Genomic DNA, 21,054 nt, shown 5'->3' with positions numbered 1-21,054 from the left:
AGGAAAGGAATCAGGAAGCTCTTTTTTTGTGTGTTTTTAATTTTTAATGTTTATGTTTGAGAGAGAGAGAGAGAGAGAGAGAGAATCGTGAGCAGGGGAGGGGCAGAGAGAGAGGGAGCACAGAATCCAAAGCAGGCTCCAGGCTCTGAGCTGTCAGCACAGAGCGGGGCTCAAACTCACGAACCGTGAGATCATGACCTGAGTGGAAGTCGAACACTTAACCGACTGAGTCACCCAGGCGCTCCCAGGAAGTTCTCTGATGCCTGCCTCTTCCATATCTCACTGAGGCGTGTCTTGCGAGCCCACACAAAATGAGATGTCCGCTGGGTCCAATACCTATAGAACCACGTTTACTGCTTATCACCCAGAAACAGCTTGTACCTCCATGTAAAGCTGTCTGTCTGCTACTCGGAGGACAGCCAAGTTACTTGGGCCCGATAGCCACATCCTAGGCCTTGAACTTCCTGTCGTGTGTGCTAGAATTCACAGCAATCTCCCTCTCCCTGCTCCTATACTGCAAGGCCTAACAATTTTCCGTTCATGTCCACTGCGCTGCTTTCCTTGGGCAGGACTGGTCATGGCCAAAGACAGACACACAGGCGTGAGGTTACATTCTGTTGTAAAAAATTGAGGAGTGCAGGGGTGCCTGGGTGGCTCAGTCGGTTGAGTGCCCCTCCCCCTCTCACAGTTTCTCTCTCAAACATAAATAAATATTTTTTTAATCTTTTTTAAATTGAGGAATGCAATTTGTATTCTTACCCAGAGGACCACCCCAGCTTCATGTAGAAGTATTTATGGATGGTCACAACCCAAACTGTGTTCTAAAAAGAAGCTCTGATAGAGATAGAAAGCAGATCAGTGATTGTGGGGTTTGGGTGGGAGAGAGAGACGGACTACAGGTGACAATGAAGGAGCTTTTAGGGGGTCCATGGAAACGTCTGAAGGCTGGATAGTGGTGGTGGTTACACAGGTCCATAACTTTGCTAAAAATCCTGGACCATACAAATACGACGGGTGCATTTTATGGTGCGTAACTTACCCGGGAGAGAAGAAAGAACAGTGGCTTTGGGTTTGTTTGAACAGATGGCGAGCACTCGAGTGAAAGCCCAGCGTTTAGGACCACAGAGCACAGAAGATTGGGGCCCGGAAAATGTTAGGGGCAGGAGTAAATACTTGGGATCTCAGCGTTCAAACATCCAACCTTGAGTCATCTGCCTCCGGATGTGTCCCCTCAGAGAGATGACAATCGTGATAGGAATCATGGCTCTGGCAGCAATGGCTGGTTCCCCCCCGCCCCCCCGTTCTCTCTGTCCACAGAGAGGGAGGGTTTTGAGTTCCTGGTCCAGAAGCGAACTGACTTCAGCAGAGTCAGATTAATAATACTAAGAGCCATAGCTTCTTCCAGGAATCCTTTAAAATCCATTTGAATATTTAAATAAATTCTCCACTGTAAGAGTTGTCACATCCAAAGAGAAATGTCAGGGTAAGACATTCTCAGTGCCACAATTACTAAAATTTGAAAAGGGTGTCACAGTAAAAAAAAAAAAAAAAAAGACACCCTTAGTGTCTGTGCCTCCCCAACAGCATCTGTCCACCTCCCTCTGTGTGTGTGTGTGTGTGTGTGTGTGTGTGTGTGTGTGTGTGTGTGTGTGTGTCTGCCTGTCTGTCTGTCTCCACCTCCACCCACTCCCTCCATCCCCTGCCTTTGGCCACCAGCTGTTCCCTCACCTGGTTCAGGACTGAGGGAATAACAGTGTTAGCACCAAGCACCAAGCACCCTGCCGGCAGGAAGGAGACCCTGGGCCTCTTCTACCTGCCCCTCCCGCCCCTCCCCCCCCAGGGATTTTTAATGACCTGCACCTGTGGCACGATCCAGGCCTCAGCTGAAAACATCCAGAGATCAGAGTTGCTTGCTATTGAGTATTGGCTTCTGCCAACCAAGCTGTGTAAGCTAGCACACCCCCCCCACCGGTTTCTGAGTAAACCAGATGCTAGTTTATTAATTGACAGTGAACAATACACGTTCTTTGCGAAGGCACTGCCTCCTTCCCATCGATGACCCAGAGTGTCCTTTCCCGGTGTACCCCGGGGGCTACCAGGGGCCACGGACCGTGGCTCTCCGCCTCTGCATCCCTGGAACACAGCTGGCGCTTGATAAACATTTGCCAGACGGAGCCGCATCCTGCCAGGGATGAGACTTGTTTATCTGTAGCCATTTTTGGTCAAACGGGAGCCGGTGATGTTTCACTCAACAGACTCTCTCGGTCGAATGCTGCTTCTAACCCACGAGGATGCGCGCAAACACCGTGCGGCAAGATTTATGGAGTGGCCGTCTCGTCCGGTGTTTCCCCCTGACACCGGGGACTTCGGGAGAAAGACATTCATCTCAGGAGATTTGCCTTGCAAGACAGCACTCCGCTTCATTTTGCATTCCCCCTTCTCCTTTATGTTTGAAACGAATGCTATAAAAGGCCCCGCTACGCCGCAGGTAATAATAGCACACAGCCGGAGACCATCCACTGCCCGTCCCTGAAATAGATTCTTCGGCGAAAGAACAACGGTGTTGTCATTTACCGAGTTGTATGGGAAGCAGGGATCGGAACTGAAGACATAAAAAGACTTGTGAGTCAGTGGAGTCCAATTTAGCCGTGGTAGTAGTGTGAGGCCTATTATTAGGTCCATTTTCAGGGGAAACTGTATTGTTAGGGAAGGAAGAGTTCTGTGCGTTTTTCAGGTCCCTGGTGATAGGGACCTCTTTTTAGGCCCTAAAACCCTTCTCCCCTGCTCTCCCCTCCCAAGTCCCCTGCTGATCCAGACATCCCTAAAGGTCCCCAAGCCCTCCTGCCAGCGCCGTCCACCCGGGTCGGGCAGGAAGAGTTTCTGGGGTGGGGTTGTTGACGAGGCCGTGCTCAGAGCCCCGGGCTACCGTGACACTCCCCACGCTCTCGGCCGCCAGCGTGCCCGGGACTCTGCCCTTGACCTCTCCTCATCCTCCACACTCTTCGCACGAGTTGTGGCTGTTCCTGTGGATTCCACTACCACCTGCGCGCTGCAGCCCCTGCCCCAACACGTATGCCGTCCGCGAATTCTCTTCCCGCATCCCAGGTGCCTCTCCCTCCGGCCGCGCGCTCCGTCCAACCCAGCAAACGTTTAGTGCCTAGGTTGGCAGGCGTCTCCTGTAGTTACTGAGGAGACAGGGCTTCTATTCTATTTAAATAAATGTTCCTCTATTTAATATGCAGGGTTCTTAGCTTACTATCCAGTAACTGTTGGAATCCCCGAAGCCTTCATTATCAGCCACTGGTTTTCTCTTCATCCCCGAGATTATTCATTAATACGGTTTCTGTTTCGTAGAGATAATTTTCAAATATTCATACCTGGTGCCATGTGTCTTACCTGTCTCATTTGGTGCATGGACTTAGATGTTTCTCTAGCTCCTTAAAATAAACATCTGATGTGGCTTTAGTTCCTGGATCTCTAAGATGCAGAAGTGAAAGCAGAGATAAGTAAGTTACAGTGTTTCAATGCAATACAGTTTTAAAGTTTATTTATTTTTGGGGGGGGAGAGGACAAGTGGGGGAGGGGCAGAGAGCCAAGAAAGAGAATCGCAACCAGCCTGAGCTCAGTGTAGAGCCTGATGTGGGGCTCAAACCTACGAACCATGAGATCGTGACCTGAGCCAAAATCAAGAGTTGGATGCTTAAATGACTGAGCCACCCAGGCACCCCAATGCAATTCAGTTTTTTATTAAGTTTATTTATTTGAGAGAGAGAGAGAGAGAGCGCGCGCACAAGTGAGACAGAGGCAGAGAAAGAGAGAGAGAGAATCCCAAGCAGGCTCTGTGCTCTCAGCATGGAGCCCAATGTGGGGCCCCATCCCACGTACCTCAAGACCATGACCTGGGCTGTAATCAGCGTTGGACACCCAACTGACTGAGCCACCCAGGCACCTCCCAGTACAATTCAGTTTTAAGCAGCTATTAAAAATGCTTACAGGGGCGCCTGGGTGGCTCAGTCGGTTGAGCGTCCGACTTCAGCTCAGGTCATGACCTCACCATCTGTGAGTTCAAGCCCCACGTTGGGCTCTGTGCTGACAGCTCCGAGCCTGGAGCCTGCTTCGGATTCTGTGTCTCCCTCTCTCTCTGACCCTCCCCCGTTCATGCTCTGTCTCTCTCTGTCTCAAAAATAAGCATTAACGGGGCGCCTGGGTGGCGCAGTCGGTTAAGCGTCCGACTTCAGCCAGGTCACGATCTCGCGGTCCGTGAGTTCGAGCCCCGCGTCGGGCTCTGGGCTGATGGCTGGGAGCCTGGAGCCTGTTTCCGATTCTGTGTCTCCCTCTCTCTCTGCCCCTGCCCCGTTCATGCTCTGTCTCTCTCTGTCCCAAAAATAAATAAACGTTGAAAAAAAAATATTTAAAAAAAAAATAAGCATTAACAAAAAATTTTTTTAAATGCTTACAAACAACTCTGGGTAAATTTCTGCTTCTGTATGCACTTCTCAATTTCCCCAAGAAGTCCTTTCTTTTCTAATCAGGAAAGAAGGGAGGACACAGGTGACACGATCAATTATGTCCTAGAGGCTAAGATGGCCAGCAATTCCCTGCCACCTTCACCAGCAACACCTGGCAGATCCCCTGGAGAACCCTCCAGGTTAGCTGCCTTTGCCCTTCCGAGGGCCCGTCTGCGAAGATAGCTCCGATGATGGTCGGCCTCGAGGCAGAAGCCTCTGGTTTGTCTTTATTGCCCCCTTATCAAAAGAAAGTGCTTTTTAGACTCTGAGCTGGCTGGGAAAAGAGTTTCCAGAACCCCGAAGCACTTACCGCAGGGGTGAAGCAGCCTGACCGTGTGGAGTACTACGCAGCTGGGAAAAAGGGAAGGAGCTGTCTGTATTCTGTTACAGAATGAACCCAAGGTAAGTGATGGGGGAAAGGCCAGCTGCAAAGCGGTGTGTACAAAATGGTACCATTCTGGTGAACCAGGGGGGAGGGGAGGTTTAATCTCTGGAAGGGTGTGTGGGAAACAGATGCCTCTGGAGAGGAAGCTGTGTGCCACTGGGGCAGAGTGGTCGGAGGGAAGCTTTTCACTGCAAACTCTTGTGTACTTTCTGAATTTTATTTTTTTTAAGTGTATTTATTCTGAGAGAGAGAGACAGAGACAGTGTGAGCAGGTGAGCGGCAGAAAGAGAGGGGGAGAGAGAGAGAATCCCGAGCAGTCTCCGAGCTGTTAGTGCAGAGCCCAATGTGGGGCTTGATCCCAGCACCCTGGGATCATGACCTGAGCTGAAATCAAGAGTCAGTCAGTCGCTCAACCGACTGAGCCACCCAGGGGCCCCTACACTTTTTTTTTTTTGAGCTATAATTGACATAATGCATACTATAAAATGGTTGAAATGGTGAATTTTACATTAAATGAATTTTACCATACTTATAGATATGTAATTATATATATTATATGTAATTATATTTTTGAATGAGTGAATGAATGAATAAAATGTCTTTTATAGTTACAGACTTACATTAGATGACCTCTCTGTGTAATGAGATGTCTCAGCCGTTTTTTTTTTTAATGTTTATTTGCTTTTAAGAGAGAAAGAGTGCCGTGCAAGTGGGGGAGGGGCAGAGGGAGAGAGGGATACAGCAGATGTGAAGCAGGCAGCTCCATGAGGGGCTCAAACTCATGAACCCTGAGATCATGACCTGAGCCGAAGTCTGATGCTTAACTGACTGAGCCACCCAGGTGCCCATGCAGTTTTATTTTTTTAATGTTTATTTGTTTATTTTGAGAGAGAGAGAGAGCAAGCAGGGGAGGGGCAGAGAGAGAGGGAGAGAGAGAATCCCAAGCAGGCTCCACACTGTCAGCATAGAGCCCAACACGGGGCTTGATCTCACGGATCGTGAGATCATGATCTGAGCCAAAATCAAGAGTTGGATGCTCAACCAGGCGCCCCTTAAAAAAGTTAAAAAAATTTTTTCTAACATTTATTCATTTTTGAGAGTGAGAGAGACAGAGCATGAGTGGGGGAGGGGCGGAGAGAGAGGGAGACACAGAATCTGAGGCAGGATCCAGGCTCCGAACTGTCAGCACAGAGCCCAACGCGGGGCTCGAACTCACAGACGGCGAGATCGTGATCTGAGCCGAAGCCGGACGCTCAGCCGACTGGGCCACCCAGGCACCCCGGCTTAAAAAAGTTTTTTTTAAGCAATCTCTACCCCAACTTAGGGCTCAAACCCATGACCCAAGATCAGGAGTCTCAAGCTCCACCTGCTGAGCCAGCCAGGTGCCCCGGCTTTGCGGAGGTTTTAATGAGAAATTCCAAACACATACCAAAGCAGAACAGTGGAATGAGCCCCACTGACCCCCCAGCTTGAGCAATTAGCAACTCATGGCCAATCCAACTCCATGTCTACACTGACCCTCTTCTCTGCATCCCTAGATTGTTTGAAGCCGGTTGTAGCTGTTGGCATTCTAATAGCCAAGGATTCCTTCTCAAAAACTTACTTACAACGCATCAGCATGTCTAAAAAATCAGGCTATTCCTTAATATCATCAAAGGGCAGTGTTGAAATTTCCCAGATTCCACAAGTATCCTTTTTAGAGTTGCCTCGTTGCGTTGTGGTTTTAAAGAGACCAAGTTGCTTTTGCCAGGACCGACCTGGTGAGCTCATTCTCAGCCATAATGAGGTTTGAGGAAGTCCAAGGTTCTTCTCTGAAGTCGCACAGGATGCTATTCCCGCTCAGATGTTTTCTGGAGGGTTTCTGAGGAACCAGTGTGCCTGCGTGGCCCAGTCACTGTGCCGCAGTGGCTGTCCGTCCTGCAACGCCAGTGAGGTGACTGAAATCCTAATTTGAGGGGTGCCTGGTTGGCTCAGTGGGTTAAGCCTCCGACTCTTGGTTTCAGCTCCAGTCTTGATCTCACGGTTTCGTGAGTTCGAGCCCAGCATCAGGCTCTGCACTAATGGTGCAAAAACTGCTTGGGATTCTCTCTCCCTCCCTCTCTCAAAATAAATCAATTAAAAAAAAAAAAAAGAAAGAAAAAGAAAGGCTAATTTGAGAGCCCCAGCGAAGTGCTGGAACTTACCAGCAAGACCTCTCCAGTCTCCCTCCCGGTTATTATATAGCGGCTGCCCCGCTCCTCATCTGGGGGGTTTCCAGCCCCCAGCGGACGCTGAAAGCAAGAACCCATATATACCGTGTGCTTTCTGCTAACGCCTAATGTATACACCGGGCCCCGCAGGAGGTGAAAGCGGTAACTCAGGGTAAAACAGAGTGATTGCGACAGGACTGAAACACAGGTTATGTGACTGTGCCCTCTCTGTCATAGTGCTTCCTCCTGGGAGGATGTGAGGTGATAAAGCGCCACGTGAGGAGGTTACATGAGGGCACTGGAGCGGGCACGTGACTAACGTGGCGTTAGGCTGCGAGTGACCCTCTGAGGAGGCGTCAGGAGGACGACCATCCGCGCCGGGAAACCCGCGTCGGCTGCAGGCGACTGAACCCACAGCAAGTGAATTGTGGGTAAGGGCCGGGGTTGGGGGAGCAAGTGAATTGTGGGTAAGGGCAGGGGTTGGAAGGGGGTCAAATGAATTGTGGGTAAGGGCGGCGGAGGGGGGGGGGCGTGGCAAGTGAATTGTGGGTAAGGGCCGGGGTGGTGGCGAGGGCAAGTGAATTGTGGGTAAGGGCCGGGGTTGGAGGGGGGAGGGGCAAGTGAATTGTGGGTAAGGGCCGGGGTGGGGGGGGGGGGGTGGCAAGTGAATTGTGGGTAAGGGCCAGGGTTGGAAGGGGGGGCAAATGAATTGGCAAGTGAATTGTGGGTAAGGGCCAGGGTTGGAAGGGGGTCAAATGAATTGTGGGTAAGGGTGGCGGAGGGGGGGGCGTGGCAAGTGAATTGTGGGTAAGGGCAGGGGTTGGAAAGGGGTCAAATGAATTGTGGGTAAGGGTGGCGGGGGGGGGGAGGGCAAGGAATTGTGGGTAAGAGCCAGGGGATGGGGGGGCAAGTGAATTGTGGGTAAGGGCGGCGGGGGTGGGGGGTGGCAAGTGACTGTGGGTAAGGGCTGGGGTTGGAAGGGGGGGGCAAATGAATTGTGGGTAAGGGCTGCGGTGGGGGCGGAGGGGGGTGGTGGCAAGTGAATTGTGGGTAAGGGCCGGGGTTGGAGGGGGGGGCAAGTGAATTGTGGGTAAGGGCCGAGGTTTGGGGGGGAGGGCAAGTGAATTGTGGGTAAGGACCGGGGTTGGAGAAAGGGGGCAAGTGAGTTGTGGGTAAGGGCTGGGGGTTGGGGGGAGGGCAAGTGAATTGTGGGTAAGGACCGGGGTTGGAGAAAGGGGGCAAGTGAGTTGTGGGTAAGGGCTGGGGGTTGGGGGGGAGGGCAAGTGAATTGTGGGTAAGGACCGGGGTTGGAGAAAGGGGGCAAGTGAGTTGTGGGTAAGGGCTGGGGGTTGGGGGGGGCAAGTGAATTGTGGGTAAGGGCCCGGTTGGGGGCGAGCTACTCTCTCTCCATATTTCCCTGTCTTTGCTTAGTGCCACTCTGGATGGCCCTGTCCCCCTGTGACTCCTCAGTGACCTTCACCCCCCTTTGTGGCCAGAGAGCTGTCCAGGTCATCAGCCTCCTAAAAGCGGGGTGATGGGTACAGCTGGTGCCGTCCTAAAAGGCATTTTGAGGTTTGACACTTTTCTTTTTTCTCCTCTACGTTTTTTCTCTTTTTTTGTGTGTTTACAATGCATGTATTGACCCGTGTAAGTACATATTTCTATACGCCCTGTCTCAAGGTTGACTTGATTCTTTTCCTCTTTTTGCACATTTTAGGGATCCTTCCCCTCCCATCCCAGGCCCTGTGGTCCTGGCCTGTACGTCCGTATTGCGTCTCAGATGCTCTGGGTTTTTAGCTACAACTCCTCTTCAGTTAATTCTCACCCTTGCGTTTGCCCCTCCGTCCTGGTGTGCCGCACCTTCCAAAGTGACCGCTAGTTTATCTGCGGGACCATCGAGCCCAGAAGTGGGCAAGGGGATCTCCCCTCAGGAGACTGGCTCTGTGGCTTGACAGTAATAGCTCAGGCTTTGTCTGTTCCTCACCACCACCTTCAAGAGAAGGTACCAGTGCTGCCCATTTTACAGACGGCAAAGTTGAGGCCTAAGGAAGTTAGTTAACACGCCTAAGGCTGGTCAGTGGGGAAGCCCAGGTAAGACCCCAGACAGCCCACTCACTTTACTGTGCTCTATTGCTTAACCCCAAGAAGTGAATTTTGTGGTTACAGAGAGGGATACAACAGAGGGAGGAGGTATTCACCAGAGAACAAACAAAATAGCAAGGGCTTGTTTCTTATAAGTCACCTTGGCCCTGGGTAATAGCATCTTCTACTTCAGCATTTGCCAAAACGTGGCCTCTGGAAAACTTCCTTAAGGGTTCATTGTTAATAAATCAATTTTATTTAGAAAATACAGTCCGTTGCATTTACATCTTGGGAGTTTCCTGTCTATACAGACATATTAAAGCTTCCTTTAAAAAAAAAAAAAAAAAAAAAGGACTAGTAAAGAAATCTATTTCACTCAGTTTAGTCCAAACCTGTGGAGCACGGAAACTTTTCCTGCATCACACCTGTTGACGTTCCACGGAAACACCGCTTTGTGTAAACTTTCTGGAGTGAAGATAAACACAAAATTTCTGACATAGCTTCCTTGTAACTTCTTTGTTTTCGTTTTTTTTTTTTTTAACATTTATTCATTTATGAGTGGGCAGCAGAGGGGCAGAGAGAGAGGGAAAATTTGTTGTAATGCAAACAAAACCTTCTGGGCTTCATTAACAGGAAGACACCTCTGAATTTCTAGCCTGTTGTGCCCTAACCCGCTCTGACTCACTGGACCCAGGAGTGGTTGTGGGAGAGGGTGGTCCTGTCTCTGTGATGCTCGTGGGCCAGGAGGCCCACCGGAGCCACTCCAATGTGAAGGAGCCTCCCAGGCTTGGTCCGGCGGGCGTGTGTCAGGAGGGCCCCGAGGTGAAATTTCAGCTGTGAGGATATGGTCGGTGTCCAATGTCCCCCTCTGTAAACACTGACCTCAGATTTGGTAGATACGAGCTTTCCGACTTCTTTCCGTGCGATGACCCAGCTGGAGCTAAAGGTGGACTGTGATGTCACCAGCTGTCTGTGGTCAGCCCCTAATTAACACCTGGCCTGACCACCTGGCTCTTTTGTTCTAAATTAGGACTAGGTCTCACTGTCCTCCCTCAACTATGGGGAACCAAGCCAGAGGACGGAGCTGCCAGAGCTTGGGATCGTGCAAGGCCTCGGCACAGAGGAAAAAATGAGAGGCGGCGTAGGGGCCCTGCGTGTAGGATGTCGGAAGAGGAAGGCCCGAGCGTTTAGAAGCACCAGGCCCACGGGAGTCTTGGGGACTAGCAGCCTTGGGAAGGTTCTGGAAAGCAGCCTACAGCTCTGAATAGCTCTTGGGAGCATAAAGGAAGTCTGGCTGGGAGCCTTTACCTTCACAGCCCCAGGCGGCTAGGCTGGCCCCACCTTGCTGGTGGAACATTCTAGTTCATTCTTCCCAAATTTGTCTTTCATAGGAATCATGCCAGGCACTATTAACTATGCAGATTCCCAGACCCCACCCCAGAAGTACTGATTCGATCTCTTTAATGGATGCTCTGAGTGATCTCTGTGATGAGCCAAGTTTGGGGAAACACTCTTTTCTTTGTTCAAGGAGTCTCAGGAATAATGGGCTTGTCCATCTCTCCAGGTGCTTTTGTTGGCTGTCTCAGAAGAGAGGACAGGCTCTTTCCTCCTCCTCCTCATCTTCTTCGGAGGTCTTGGACACATAGACCGTTGGCCAGGGCCAGGTCATAGCTTAATGTAGGGATTCATCTAGAATAAACTTCTGTATGTTTTCTACCTCTTTGGGAGTCAGTCTTCCACTTCTTGTCTTAGTAAGAAGTAATTTCACTTATTAAAATTAAAAAAAAATTTTTTTAACGTTTATTTATTATTGAGAGACAGAGAGAGACAGAGCATGAGCAGGGGAGGGGCAGAGAGAGGAGGAGACCCAGAATCCCAAGCAGACTCCAGGCTCCCAGCTGTCAGCACAGAGTCCGACGCGGGGCTCGAACTCACAAACTGCAAGATCATGACCTGAGCTGAAATTGGATGCTTAACTGACTGAACCACCCAGGCGCCCATATTTATTAAAAAAATTTTTTAAATTTATTTATGAGAGAGAGACCAAGCCGGGGAGGGGCAGAGAGGTGGGGGGGGGGGGGGGGACAGAGAATCCCAAGCAGGCTCCATGCTGTTAGCTCAGAGCCCAATGTGGGACTCAAACTCACAAACCTCGAGACCATGACCTGAGTTGAAACAAGAGTCGGACACTTAATCGACTGAGCCATCCAGGTGCCCCAAGAAGTAATTTTAGAAGAGGTGGTTTGGGGCACCTGGGTGGCTCAGTCAGTTAAGCACGTGACTTCAGCTCAGGTCATGATCCCACAGTTCGTGAGTTCAAGCCCTGCATCGGGCTTCGTGCCGACAGCTCAGAGCCTGGAGCCTGCTTCGGAGTCTGTGTCTCCCTCTCTCTCTGCCCCTCCTCTGCTCGTGCTCTGTCTGTCTCTCACAAGAATAAATAAAACATTAAAAAATTTTTTAGAAAAGATGGTTTGATAAGCTATTGGTGCCTGTTTGGGGCCTTTTATATTAAACCTCTTGTCTGTTCTAGTCAGCCAAGAGTATTTATAGAACACATATGTAGAATGAGGAATAAGTCAATTAAACATGTCCCTACTCGCCAGGCATCGAGAAGCTTGTTTGGATTTGGAGTAACAAAAAAGTTCTGGAGATGGATAGTGGTGATGGTTGTACGACCTTGTGGATGTACTTAATTTCACCAAAGCTGTAGACCTAAACGTGATTAAAACAGATGTTATGTTACATATATTTGGCCACAATTCGGGGGTAAAAAAAAAAAAAAGCCCCAACCTGTTCAAGAGACAATATACCCAAGAGCCACCAAAAAAGGCATTTACAAAGCAATAAACCAGCAAATGTACAGAAGTGGATTTAAAGGGATACTTGAGTGAAGAAAGCCAAACACTCAGGCAGCTTTCGTGCTGGTTTTGAAGGAGGGATGGAATCACGATCCTGGGGGACAGCACAGGTGAAAGAGGTCACAGGGAATAGAAGGCAAACTTTTAAAGGGGAGCGTCTGTGAGGAGGCAGCCCGCACACCCCCCCCCCCAGGCTGGGTGAGAGACATGTTTGCGGTGAGTGACAGAGTGAGGAATGACCCTGACACTTCTTGCTTCTAGTGAGTAGAGAGGCATGGTCTTGATTGGAAGGGATTTTCTGCTCTTTGGTATTACAACGCTGACTTAGGGGAAGGAAACGCTGGGACCCCCCCCCCCCCCCCGCGCGCCGCCTCCGGGGGCTGAGCTGTTGGAGAGATGGTTAGAAATGGCCAGAAGAGGGGTTCTCACTCATTTCTGCACCAACTGCCGGCTCATACTTCTCTGCCCTGAGCCGCATGGGAAAGAGCCGGAGGTGGGGCCTGGCATAGAAGCCAGCTCCCGCTGGGGAGCCCAGCCCAGGCAAGGGCTTTCTGGAACCCAGAGCCAAAACCCGCCGGGCAGCTGATGAGAAACAGGTGGCTTTCAGGAACAGTGTTACTTGCCAGGAGGACCCCAGATTTGCAGGGGGGCCTCACTTAGAACAACCGGTGGGTGAGCCGAGCTTTATTGGAGGCAGAGGTGCTGGGACCCAGGGCCGCTGTGACCTCCCCGAGGGGGCTGGGGTGTGGGGGGGGACTAGGAGTGGGGCTGGGTGTCTGATAAGCTGCCATGCCAGCCGAGCCATCTGTGGCTAGTCTGGCGCGTAGTAGGCGTTCGGTATCTATTTGCTACACTGAAATGGATTGAAAACTCACTCGTTTCTATTTTGTAGGATTTTGCTTTTTGTTTGTTTTTGTTTTGTTCTTCATTTTCTACTAAAGCGTTTCTTTTTTTAAAAAACTTAAGATATTTGTTTTTTTTTTTTAAGGTTTATCTATTTTTGAGAGAGAGGAAGAGAGAGAGTGCAAGCGGTGGAGGGGCAGAGAGAGAGGGAGACACAGAATCTGAAGCAGGCTCCAGGCTCGGAGCTGCCAGCACAGAACAGGGCTCGAACCCGCGAACCGCGAGATCATGACCTGAACTGAAGTCAGATGCTTAACCAACTGGGCAGCCCAGGCACCCCGAAAGGTTTTTTTTTTTTTTTTAAGTTTATTTATTTATTTGAGAGAGCGAGTGCCAGCAAGCGTGAGTGGGGAAGGAGCAGAGAGAGAAAGAGGGAGAATCCCAAGCAGGCTCCGCGCTGGCAGCACAGAGCCCAACGTGGGGCTGAAATCACGAGATCATGACCTGAGCCCAACCAAGAGCTGGGTGCTTAACCAACGGAGCCAGCCAGGTGCCCCCCGCAAAAGAATTTTAAGATACTAGACTCAGCTAAATCAAGCTAAAGGTGGGGGGGGGGGTCGGTCCACATCTAGAACAGCTGGCCCCCTGGGTGCTCAGGGCCACTCTTTCAGGCTCCAGGCTCCCCTCCCTCCCCTGGTGATGCCACCTGCCGTCCTCAGCCCCAGCTCTGCCCCACCAGCTCAGTGTGCTCCTCCTGGGGTCCTCTGGGTTCGGCTCTCGAGTTCCCCTTCTTTGCTCCCTGCCTGCAGCATCCTGCTTCTCAGCGGGTCCAAAATTGCCCCGACCCTCTCTCCTCTCTGCTGCCCGCCTCCCTCCGGGCTTCCATGTGCCCTCGAGAGCCATCGCCATCTGCATGATGTCTCCAGTTAGAAACCTTTTCAACTCACCCTGTCTTGTTGAGTCGGCTCTGAAGGCTGGCCCCACCTGTCTGAGCCTGCCCACCCCAGCTCTCCTGGACATACAAACGGGCGCCCGTCAGGCTGTCAGGGGCTCCACGGGGCAGCTGTGGGCTTCGGGATTCATTCCTTCTGTCCTGTGCTCAGAGCAGGCGCTGAGCCCCACAAACTCCTTGGGTTTCTTAGTTCCCCTCCGGAGCCCTAAGTCTCAAGAAAGCCCAACCAGTGACCCAGTTCCCGCACCCCGGGGCTCTGTGTGCCACGTATCTACGCCCTCTTCAGGCACCTGAGGCTCAGAGCAGTGGTTCCCAGCCTTGGCTGCACGGTGGGATCACCTGGGGAGTTGACAGGATTACCGATGCCTGGGCACCACCCAGGCTGATTAAATCATCCTCTCTGGAGGTGGGGCACTGGCATTGGCCTTTTGTCAAGGCTCTCTAGGTGATTTTAATCTTCAGGCAAGGTTGAGAACGACCAGTTTGCAACATCTATTTCCACTCTTTTTTTTTTTTTTTTTTTTTTAATTTTTGCAGCTCAATTCTGGGACTATGGGTTGAATTGTTGGGGAATTTACTAATTTCTTGGAATATATGCATGTGGGACCAGAGCTAGGAAGAGAGCTTACCTAAGAACAGAGCACAGTCAGAGCAAGGAAGACCCGGGAGGGATCCCGCCCTTGAAGGCCACTCTCTTCTTTTTTTTTTAAAGATCACTCTTACGGGGAGACTCACTTGCGGATTCATCCCAAAGGACAGTAAGGTGACAGGGTGCTGGCTCCTGGCAGCGAGGCAGCACAGCCTGGACAGCCCTGGGGCGCTTGCAGCTTGCTGGGCTGCCCAGCGGGTCATTTCCAGTTGTGCCTCTCGTGGCTGAACTCTGCTGGGAGGCAGCCAGGGAGGTCCGGCCTCTCCTCAAGGCTGTTGGGCTGTTGGATGACCGGCCCTCCGCCCAGACCCGCAAGCGCTCCGTGGTCTCTCGTTTCGGGCTCCTATCCCTTACTGGAGGCTGATACACACACCTCCCCTCCTCCCCCAGCCTCGGCTAAACCCGCCCAACTTGGATCCTAACAAAATTCTGCCCTTAATCTCTGCTTCTCTAGCCCATTCTCCCCGCTGCTGCCAGAGCATCTAAGATGCTAATCTGACCATGCTCCAAAACTTGGATTTGCTTCCCGCGGCCTTCAGAATCAAGTTCAAACTCCTTAATGTGTCCCTAAGATCTTTCCCAGCGTGGTCCCAACCTCCCTCTCATGCCTGGCCACTTCCTACCACACATTACTGAGCCAACCACATGGACATTGCTGTCATTCCCCATGTGGGTCACGCTCTTGTGCTGGTCTATTTGCAGGAACTGGCCTTCTCTCCCATACATCCTTTAAGATCCAGCTGTGATGTCTCTCTTTTGAAGTCGAAGCCAGGCAAAGTCCGTATTTCATGAACTTTATTTATACCTCGGTTACACTATAGTTTGCTTATTAGGTTGTCTGAGGACACAGCCTGGCTTGGAATAGGTGCTCAGTTAAGGTTCAGTGATTGAATGAATGCTTTCAGAACCCCCAGCAGCAGCTAGGACGGACCGACTGAGGAAGGCCCTGGATGGGACTGCTGGCAATCAGTTCCATCTCGCCTTCCTAAGGGCAGGTCCTCGGCTCGACTGGAAACAAGGGTCGGGCCTGGTGGTCCCACGTCCATCTGGTGTCATCTTAAAGAGATAGCCTGTAGTCTTCTCTGACCCTCAGGTGCCCCGCAGAAGAATCCTGAAGCTATGGGGAGTTTGGGACACAGGGTTGCAAAGTGTTACTGGGCAGGAAATGCGTGAGCTGTTTCCATACAGTTTCAGAATCCCCAAACCAATTCTAAATTTTAGTGTGTTGACTATATAAATAGCATTATAGCAGTATTAATTCAGTGACAATAAAGAATGAAAATTTCTCCCCGGTTCCACCATGATAGCTAGTCAATATAATGGTACTTGCAATGTATTAAGAAGGTACTATTCCAGGGGCTGAGCTAAGCACTTTACATGTAGTATCTCATTTAAGCTTTCAAAAGACTTGATTCTGAAGATTCAGGGAGCAAGCTAAGATCTGGTGAGGTCTCCTCACCTTACAGGGGAGTCAACAGAGAGGTTGGAGCTTGCCCACCAGCACAGAGATGGCAGAGCGGCAGAGCCGGGACGCAGCCCGGGTCTGTCTGACTCCGATGTTGTGTTTTTACCCCATATTCCTTCTGCTGCCCCGTGAACCAGACTTTTCATTTTCTCTACCTCCAGGCCTTCTCCCTACACACAAATAGCTTTCGCCTAACCAGAGTCCCAACACAGTGAGTATGGGAACATAGATTACTCTACTTAACTTTATATCAAAATCTACACCCAGTCCCTCACCAAGTCCTCCTGAGCCTACCTCCAAATACATGTCTGATCTGTAACTCACCTTCCTTCACCTCTGCCCTGACCTTTTGTCTGGGCTTTGTGTGAGAGCTAACTCTTAACCAGTCTCCGTATTTTTGCTCTTGCCCCCTTCTTATCTCTCCTCCCAGTAACCAGAGGGATGTTTAAAATAATATAAACCAGGGGCGCCTGGGTGACTCAGTCGGTTGAGTGTCCAACTTCGGCTCAGGTCATGATCTCACAGTTTGTGAGTTCGAACCCCACATCGGGCTCTGTGCTGACAGTTCGGAGCCTGGAGCCTGCTTCGGATTCTGTGTCTCCCTCTCTCTCTCTGCCCCTCCCCTGCTCACACACTCTGTCTCTCAAAACTAAATGAACATTTAAAAAAATTAAAGAAAACAAATGTAAACCGGATCCTAGCATTCCCCACCTGCCAGTGCATTTGGGCAAATCCCAAATCCTTAGCCAGGCCTCCGTGCCCGGTGCTCGTCTCCCAGCTCATCTCGTGCCTCACGAAACTCACACCATCCTAACCACGCTGACCTTGCGGCTCCGGGGAACTTCCTGGGTCTTGTCCACCTCAGTGCCTTTGACGCTCCTCTGCCTGGGACCTCTTGCTCCCACGCCAGCCCTGGTCAGTGCCCCTCCAAAGAGGCCATTCCTACCCACGCTTCTCCACCTAAATTAGGACTCTTTTATTCACACAGATCACAGCTTATGTTGTGTGATTATTTGTCATATGTCTTCCACTCGATGTTATAGTTCCGCGACAGAAGGACTGTGTCTCTTTGGCTGAGCACTTACTCTCTCCCTCATGTCCAGCTCAGCATCAGAGACACGGTAGGTGATCAGTATTTGCAGAAAGAATACGTGTTTTTCTATGTTACTATATGGTCTCCACAAACATAATCTAGTGGTTGTGTAACACCTGACAGATATCCATTTAATTAATGGCTTTAATGAAACGTTTGTTTCCTACGTCAAGAGCTGACCTTTCGTGGTCAGAAGAAAACAAAATGTTTGAGGTCCCTGCATCAGCAATATATAGCACCATATACATGTACACAGTAAACCTAATCTTGCTGTTGAAAGAGAAATATATATAGATTGCAGGTTTTTGAAATCAGCGTGGTCGGTTGTGAACAGCGCTGCTTTTCAAAATAGAACAGAAGGGAAAACGGTGAACGCTTTGCAGGTGAGGGGGTAAGAATTGTTCTGTGTAACTTCCATACATATACAGAAGTCGTGTTTCCATTTTATGAGCTCTGCTTGCGCACCTCTCACGCACGGCCAGTGGCGAGACGGCACGCAGGCTTTGGTCTACGGGAGACTCCCAGGGCTGCTTTCTTTTTCAATAAACGTTTTCATTCTGGACCAGTTTTAGATTTACAGAAAAGCGGCAAAGACAGTGCCGAGGTCCTTGGGTGCCTCTCACCTGAGTGTCCCCCGTTGTCAGGGTCTTACGTCGCCACGGGGCGTGTGCCACGAGGAACCGACGAGTGCCTTGTCAGTAACCGAACTCCAGATTTTAGTTTTTCTTCTTTCTCTTCCAGGACCGAATCTAGGATCTCGTATGCATTCGGTCGTCTTGTCTCCTGGGTTTCCTCTGCTCTGTGACAGTCTCTCAGTCTTTGTTTATCATGACCTTGATGGAGGAGCACTGGTCAGGTATTATGTAGAATGTTCCTCGTTGTGGATTTGTCTGGCGTGTTTCTCATGATCCTACTGGGGCGATGGGTGTAGGGGAAGAAACATCACACAGGGGAAGTACACGCCTCCTCAACACCCCATCAGAGGGCACGTGATACCAAAGTGGCTCATCACTGGTGATGTTAACCTGCACCACTTGGTCAAGAAAGTGGTTTCTCCACTGTAAAGTTACCATTTTCCCCTGTCCATACTTTATTCCTATTTGTTTAAAATTTACTTACCTATTTTGAGAGAGAGAGAGAGAGAGAGAGATCATGAACAGGGGAGGAGCAGAGAGATAGGGAGAGAGAACGAATCCCAAGCAGGTGACAGCCCAGAGCCCCAACGCAGGGCTCCAACTCACAAACTGAGATCATGACAGGAGTTGAAGTCAAGAGTCAGATACTTAACCGACTGAGCCACCCAGGCACCCACCCCCATACTCTATTCTTTAGAGGCAAATCACTAAGACCTACTCTCAGGGAGTGGGGGAGTGGGGGGTGTTGAACTCTACCTCTTGGAAGGGAAGTATCTCCATATCTTATTTGGAATTCTTCTGTACAGAGGATTTGCCTCTTTTCCACTTATTGAACAATTTCTTTAAATATGGACTCGTGTATATTCATTTCTTATGTTGCGTTATAGTCCTATACAGGGTCCTTTATTTTATTGTTCAAATCGTTCCAACTCTGGCCATCGGAAGCTCTTTCCTGTGTCCCTCTAACATGCCTCCATCCTTTTGTTTTTTGAGCCTTCCTGACTTCGTGGCGCACCAACACGTTCTAGCACATCTTGTATTTCCCCTGCCCCAGACCACAGCCAGCCATCTCTCCAGGAGCTGGCACCTGACAGACGGGAGCCAGAGCCGTGGAACGTCACCCTCTCAGGCTCAGAGGGTGCAAAGTGCTTTTCTGCCAAGGAGGCTTGGGGGGGTTTGTAGGCAACACAGAGGAAGGGTGTGTTTCCTTACTTCCTCAGCCCTCTGCACCTATAGCTCTCTGGTGAGCCACCCACGGTTGTCTCATCTGCCCTGGTGAGAGTGCAAAACCTTCTCGGACGGACTGTCCGTGCCTGGTGGTCAGATTCTGGAAGCCTCTGCTGCCACACGGACTGGCGGGAGTCCCAGGTGCCTGAGTCTGTGCCGGTCAAGGTTTGGTTTCCCAGACTTCCGGGGGCATCTCCGCACCGCCCACTCCCAACTCTGGATCCACTGACTCTGATCCTTTGACTCTCCCAAGGCTCACGTTCCACAGCTGGCTTCCCCGCACCTTCCCTCGCTCGTGCGTGTTCAGTAGGTGTCCTTGGTTCTCTGAGCAGAATGGAACCTCAACCGCCATCAGTTTTCTGCCCTAGACCCTCTTCTCCTCTCTAAGGCTCACACCTCTGCCTGGGGCTGGAGTCTCATGCCCCCTCCCTGGCTCCTCATGCTCAGCCTAAAAGGACACTCGAGGGGCGCCTGGGTGGCGCAGTCGGTTAAGCGTCCGACTTCAGCCAGGTCACGATCTCGCGGTCCGTGAGTTCGAGCCCCGCGTCAGGCTCTGGGCTGATGGCTCAGAGCCTGGAGCCTGTTTCCCATTCTGTGTCTCCCTCTCTCTCTGCCCCTCCCCCGTTCATGCTCTGTCTCTCTCTGTCCCAAAAATAAATTAAAAAAAAAAAATAAAATAAAAAATAAAAGGACACTCGAGTCTCCTGGCCTCGTCTCAGCCTCCAGCCGGCAAGGAGTCTCTCTCCCCCCTTCTTCACATCAGGCCTCTTGCTGAACAGACTTGCTCAATCCTTTTCCTCGACAACTGGGGCTGCACAGAGCATGTTGCTGGGAGATTTTTCACAGAAAAGGGGTGACTATTGATTCTGATGAAGCAGGAGGCACTGGTAGGGACCCTGCGGGGCCCCACGCTCGGGCAGATCCCACAATGACAAAGTGCTCCTGCTGGGGGCCACCCCAGGAAGCTTACACACGGCTCTGGGGACCTCAGAAGGTTCCCAAGAGGCAGCATCCAATCTGGGCCTGGAGTTGGGGGCTGAAGGAGAGGGGGGAAGGCACTCCTCGCAGGTCCCCACGGGGTGGCCACTCAAAGCTGGTGGAAAGGAGGGGCAGCTGTTTCCAGATCTTGTCTGATCCACACGGTTCCTCTTCCCCCCCGCCCCTCACCCTGTAGCGAGTGCCTTTGTCCAGAGAGATGGGCATTTTACTCATGGGGTCTTTATTTATATCTTTAATTTTATTTTAGTAGGTTCCATGCCCAATGCGGGGCTTGAACTCATGACACTGAGATTAGGACCTGAGCTGAGCTCAAGAGTTGGACCCTCAACCAACTGAGCCACCCAGATGCCCCTACTCATGGAGTGTTTAGCCTCACGTGGGCTCACACCTCCAGCAGTGCCCTGCTTCCCACTGTCTGTGGGAAGCAGCCCAAGTGATTCAGCAGCCCCACCTGTCTTGCCTCACTGCATCTCCCCGGGGTAATGTGGGTGTGCCCTTCCCATCAGCGGAACAAAAAGAAAGTCTTCAGGATTTGGGAGACTGCTTGGCCCCACCGCGCCGTGAATCTGTCTTCTGATACTCCGACCCCAGCTAAGCTGACCTCTGCCATTCATTCCCCTATGCTGATTTCTCCCTTTGACGCTGCTGAGGGCAACCCCACCCCCATCCCCTTCATCCCACCCCCACCCCCCACCCCCCACCCCCCAGCCGATCTTTGGAATTCAGCTCGATCTTTGGAATTCAGCTCGTGATAGAGTGAGAGATCGTTTCCTCCCAGACCAAGTACCAGCCCTGGCTTTAAACAGACTCACTTGTGCTTACAGACTCTGGCAAATTTTGTGTGTCTGTGGCCTGGCTTATGCTAATTCATTCATTCAACAGGTATTCACGGAGGACTTTCAGGCACAGCTCTGAGCACTGAAGATACAACGATGAGCAAAAAGATACGGCTTCATAGAGTTTGCAGATGTGCCTGGGAGAACAGATATTAAACTGATAATTTCACAAATATTTATTACAAATAATAAGTGCAATAAAGAAAAAGGATGGGTGTTCAGTTTGTCTAGGGCATTAAGTAAAGTTTCCACAGAGAAGTGACAGTTTAACTGAGATCTGAAGAATGAGTAGGAATTGACTAGGGGCGACAGACACAGGAGAAAATCTTCCCA

The 21,054-nt window shown here is 50.8% G+C and overlaps 1 protein-coding gene and 1 long non-coding RNA gene across 4 annotated transcripts in view; both read left to right on the top strand.

Annotated features, from left to right (window-relative positions):
* The first annotated feature begins 4,441 nt into the window (after positions 1 to 4,441).
* LOC147580479 (uncharacterized) lies at positions 4,442 to 11,212 on the top strand. Of its 3 annotated transcripts, none has more exons than XR_015252964.1 (4): positions 4,442 to 4,910; positions 7,320 to 7,513; positions 8,514 to 8,654; positions 10,195 to 10,884. It is a non-coding gene; the product is annotated as an uncharacterized LOC147580479 (long non-coding RNA). The 3 variants fall into 3 exon arrangements; XR_015252965.1 differs by lacking the exon at positions 4,442 to 4,910 and adding an exon at positions 10,986 to 11,212 and having other exon boundaries at positions 6,291 to 7,513; positions 10,195 to 10,452; XR_015252963.1 differs by lacking the exon at positions 4,442 to 4,910 and having other exon boundaries at positions 6,291 to 7,513.
* Positions 11,213 to 17,855: 6,643 nt separating this feature from the next.
* Positions 17,856 to 21,054, top strand: part of HOMER2 (homer scaffold protein 2) — a 96,864-nt gene continuing 93,665 nt past the window's right edge. The window contains exon 1 of the mRNA XM_086711694.1: positions 17,856 to 17,880. The gene's annotated coding sequence lies outside the window, so the exon portion shown is untranslated. The remainder of the gene's footprint in view (positions 17,881 to 21,054) is intronic.

The sequence above is a fragment of the Puma concolor genome, chromosome B3 (genome assembly GCF_028749965.1).
Source record: "Puma concolor isolate L17-30 chromosome B3, mPumCon1.1.hap2, whole genome shotgun sequence".
Lineage (NCBI taxonomy): Eukaryota > Metazoa > Chordata > Mammalia > Carnivora > Felidae > Puma > Puma concolor.
The sequence above is the reverse complement of the archived record's forward strand: the minus strand, read 5'-3'. Positions and strand labels throughout refer to the sequence as shown.